General features: G+C 35.4%; 1 pseudogene; it reads right to left on the bottom strand.

The window, feature by feature from the left end:
- LOC102491595 (cytosolic iron-sulfur assembly component 2A pseudogene) overlaps nucleotides 1-5050 on the bottom strand; it is a 31913-nt pseudogene that overhangs the window by 25125 nt on the left and 1738 nt on the right.

The following is a 5050-nucleotide window of genomic DNA, read 5'->3' as shown; positions in this document are numbered from 1 at the left end:
CTTTTGACAGAAAGTGGAAGAATATGGAAGATTTACTGCTGAGTGAAGCAAGCCAGGCTATGAAGGAGAGACACTGTATGTCCCCACTTAATATATACCAAATGTCCGCACTCTATAACTGAAACTGATGGGCTAAAGGATATACAAACACAAGAGGTGGATGTGAATGACAGATGTGGTGTATGTGGAGGAGTGGGGCCTGGGGAAGAACATTTGGAAGAGGGATACGAAGACAGCGTTGTTGAGACAGAGAGGTAGTGTTGTTACATTTTAATCAACTCAACTGGAAGAAATGTCCATATATTGAAATGATCACCTTGTAAGCTAAATAATGTGATTGAATATATTAAACAAATGTGAATAAAAATAAAAATAAATAAATAAATAAAAGGCTTCTGCACAGCAAAAGAAAAAATAAGTAGTGTGTATTGGCAACTCTTGGAATAGGAGAATATATTTGCAAACTATGCCTCAGATAAGAGACTGATAATAAAAATATACAGAGAACTCAAGCAGCTTACCTGAAAAAAAAAATTAACCCAATTAAAAGAAGGGAAAATGTGATGAACAGAAAACTCTCTAAGGAAGACATATGAATAGACAAAGGGCAAGCATATGAAAAAATACTCAGCATCCCTTATCATAAAGGAGATGCAAATTAAAACCACAATAAGATATCACCTTACCCCAGTCAGAATGGCTAAGATTTAAAAAATAAACAATGATAAATGCTGGTGAGGATGTGGTGTAAAGGGAACTCTCCTACACTGTTGGTAGGAATATTAATTAGTCCTACCACTGTGGAGAGCAATATGGAGGTTCCTCAAAGACTTACAAATAAAACTACTATATGATCCAGCAAGTCCACACCTGGGTTTCTACCCAAAGGACAGGAGAACGCTCAGTCAGAAAAGTGCTTGCACATCAATGTTTATTGTAGCATTATTCACAATTGCTAAGACATGGAACCAACCTAAATGTCCATGAACAGCTGAATGGATTGAAAAAGTGTGGCATATATATACTACAGAATACTACTCGGCCTAAAAAAAAAATAAAAAAGATAACCCTAGCATTTGATAGAAAGTGGACTAATATGAAAGGTTTACTACTAAGTGAAGCAAGCCAAACTATGGACAAGAGACATTTAAGTGCCCACTCAATATATACCAAATGTCAGCACTGTATGGCAGAAACTGAAAGAGTGGAAAGTATAAAAGCAAGGAGAGCAACTGTGGATACTAGATACAGTGCTGGAAGAGGGTGGGAAATGGGGACAGGTTAGAGGGAGGGAATTGAGGAGAAAAAGAAAGAAGCAAAACATTTTTTAAAGTTATTTTAACTTTTTTATTATTATTTTTAATATTTCTGGGGCAGGGGAGGTGAGAAACCAAGCCTCTAGGGCTGGAACTCAAACCATGGTCAGCCATGTGGGAGTCCAACACCTTTAACCACCACACCACCTGCCAGCCCCCAAGAAGCAAAATATTAAGAGACACAAAAATGGAAAATTATCTGTTGATGATAATGTGTATGGCATTATCTTTGACTGAACCAATATTCATGATAAGGAAATTCATTTGGTATGTTGTAACAATGCACAGTGATTGGATGTAAATAAAATAATTCATTTTTAAAAATTTAAAGAAAAATAAAAAAGAATTCAAATGAAAAATACAGAAAATTGTCTTAAGAAATATTTGGGACAAGAAACATTTAATATGTGACCAAAAAAAAAAAAAAAAAGAAAAGAAAAGAAAAGAAAAGAGGTAGATTTAAATCCGAATATGTCACTAATTACAATAAGTGTAAACCTATTAAATGTATTAATTAAAAGATATACTGTCAAAATGGATGAAAAATATAAAATCCAACCTATGATCTTTACAAAAGACACATCTTAAACATAAAGAAAATGTGGAAGTAAAAGGATAAAAAATGATATGCCATGCAAACGCCAACCAAAAAAGCTGATTCAATACCCCAAATCAGGAAGCATTAATAAAGATAAAATTCAGAGACGACATCTTCGTGGCTATTGACAACTAGTGATTTCAAGGGAGCAGGGGAAATGAAGATTTTCCACCGATAAATCAACCTCCAATCCACAAACTTGCATGACTGAACTTGAAGTTTGGGAAGAAACACACTTTCCATCAGATGACTAGAAATCACTGCAGACCACAAGAAATATGGGAAAGCAAGAAAATATCTCTCCTCCAAGGGAAAAGAATAACTCCTCTTCATCCACACACAGTTCAATGGAAATCATGGAGATGTCAGATAAAGAATTTAGAACATTCATAATGGCGAAGCTGACAGAGATGGAAGAGAAGAGAGACAATGAACTGCAGAAGAGAATGGAAAAAGGAGCTGATGATTTCTGGGAGGTGAGGAAATTTTTGCAAGATCTGAAAGAGGAATTACACAGTTTACAAAAGAATCAAGTGGAACGTTAGAGATAAAGACTATAATACGGGAAGTCAAAATCTCTCTTGAAAGTATTAAAAGCAGACTAGATCATACAGAAAATAGAATCTCAAACGTAGAAGAGAAACTTGCTGGCCTAGAAAAATCCACCACAAAGACTGAGAAAATTGCCCAAAAATTTGAGAATAATATACGAGAAATACTAGATACCATCAAACGTCCAAACATTCAAATAATTGGCATCCCAAAAGGTGAAGAGATTCTTAAGGGCATTGATACTCTGTTCCATGAAATTCTGCAAGAAAACTTTCCAAACCTAGAGAGGAACTCAAAGATCTATTCCCAAAAAATACAAAGGACCCCAAATAGAATCAACCCAAGAAGATCTTCTCCAAGACACATTATAGCCAGATTGACCAAAACCATAGACAAAGACAAGATACTAAGATTGACAAGAGAGAAATGGCAAGTTACCTACAAAGGATATCTCATCAGACTAACAGCAGACCTCTCATTGGAAACAATGTAAACGGGGAAAGAATGGAAAAATATATTCAAAGTGTTAAGGGAAAAGCAATTGCAACCGAGAATACTGTATCTGGCAAGATTATCCTTCATATGGGAAGAAAAGAGAAGAATATTCTCAGATTATCAAAACCTGAAAGAATTTACCAGCACCAGTCCAGATCTCCAAGAAGTTCTCAAGGGAGTGCTAAGTCAGGAAAATTAAATGTAGTCACGTAGAAATAAAAGCTCAAAAACTAAGAAAATGGCCAACTTAATTATAGGGACAAGTCTGGAGCTGAATATTATATCCCAGAATTCAATCGGGAAGATTGAACCACAACACAAAATAGATTAAATACATGAGTCTGAACTGGTAAAAGAACATTCTGTGACTTTTGACTAAAATTTTGCTGCTTTTCTTCTAGGCTTTGTTGTCCGGTTTTAATAGTTTTTGTCCTGTTTTGAGCTGTCAATAGGTTCATGTACCCACTATTTGAATGGAATACTAATCTGTTTCCAGGCTTTAAATTTTAAGTAAATTTCCTTACCAATTCAAAACTGCTTTTCTTGAAATTACCAGCTGAACTTGCTATTGAAAGTAGTTAGATTACGTAAGAAAGAAATTGTGTGATCAATAAAAAGTGAGGGGGGGAAGGAATGGAATACAACTATAGACACCAAAGATAGTGTGAGAAGAGGTTGGGAAAGGGCAGCGGGTCAGATATAAGGGTAAATATAAATAAATAAATCAATACACACACACACACACACATATATGTGAAACTAGAAATAGAAAATTATTGATGATAACATACATGATTAAGCCACTATGCAGTATATTCTGGATGGGAAACCACTTTTTGTATGCTGTGATGATGATTAGGGGATGAATGTACATTAATTAATTTAAAAAAATGGTTTCAAGGAAAAAAAATGCAGATTTGATGAATCCAGTAAACTATATAGCCCCAGCTAGGTGCTACTTTATAGTATGTTCATTCTACTCACTGAGGTTTATGCCTAAAGTCAGACTTGTGTTCATGGATATGTATATATCAGCTGCACTTGATAGTGGAAATATTTAGATTAAGTTCATTAGCAAATCAATAAAATGGGGGGAAAAGACATAGAAAGCAACTATGGATACCAGAGAGACTGTGGGAAGAGGGTGGGACATGGCAGAGGGTGAGAGATAGGGAATCAAGGATGTCAAAACAAACAAACAAACAAAAAGTAAAATACACAGGAAACGAGAAATGGAAAATTTTTGTTGACGATAACACGTATGTTGATGTGCTTGAATGAGCCAATATACAGTGTATACTGAATGGGAAATCTCATTTTGTATGCTGTAATGATGTATAGTGAATGAATAAAATTTGAAAAAAATGAAACAAACAAGCAAAATAAAACAAAAAATTATAGAAGACTAACACAAAACAGCTAAAGAGACTAGATGAATTATAACAAATAAAAAATAAAGTACTTAACTGAGTGATACTGCTCTCAAGTGTGTTAGAAGGTCAAGGACAGTAATGATCAGGAGCCAAGGAGGGGCAAGGCAGTGGCACAGTGGCAGAACATGAGGCTCTGCAAGTCTGGGTCCACACGGGGAGGTTCTCAGTTTGTACCTGGAGGCCTCCCTAAGCATGTCAGCCACTGCAGTGCCTGTGATCTAGAGCGGGCTGAGACTGGGCTGGATCGTGGCACTGGAGTCCTGTTGGGGGTGCTGTTTCTCTGTTTCTCTTGCTCATGGAAGAAATAAAGTGGCTTGAAAAAAAATAAAGATAAAATTCATAATTATAGAAAGGTCAATCCCACAGGAAGACGTGACAATTCCAAATGTACATACACCTACCACCAATATAGGCTTAAAATATGTAAAGCAAATATTAGCACAAATAAAAGTGGAAGTAGATGAATCCACACTCAAAAATGTGATATTTAAGACATTATCTCTCCAAAATGGATAGACTAAGCAGACAAAAGCTGGTAAATACACAGCAGATTTGAACAATATGTTGAAATCGCAACAATTTCAAGGAAGTAAAGATACAAAGATTGTGTTCTCTATTTTCTAACTATAATGGAATTAAGCTACAAATTGTAGGGA

This window comes from Tupaia chinensis, unplaced genomic scaffold (genome assembly GCF_000334495.1).
Source record: "Tupaia chinensis unplaced genomic scaffold, TupChi_1.0 Scaffold000332_1, whole genome shotgun sequence".
Taxonomy (NCBI): domain Eukaryota; kingdom Metazoa; phylum Chordata; class Mammalia; order Scandentia; family Tupaiidae; genus Tupaia; species Tupaia belangeri.
This window is presented reverse-complemented; position numbering and strand designations above follow the sequence as displayed.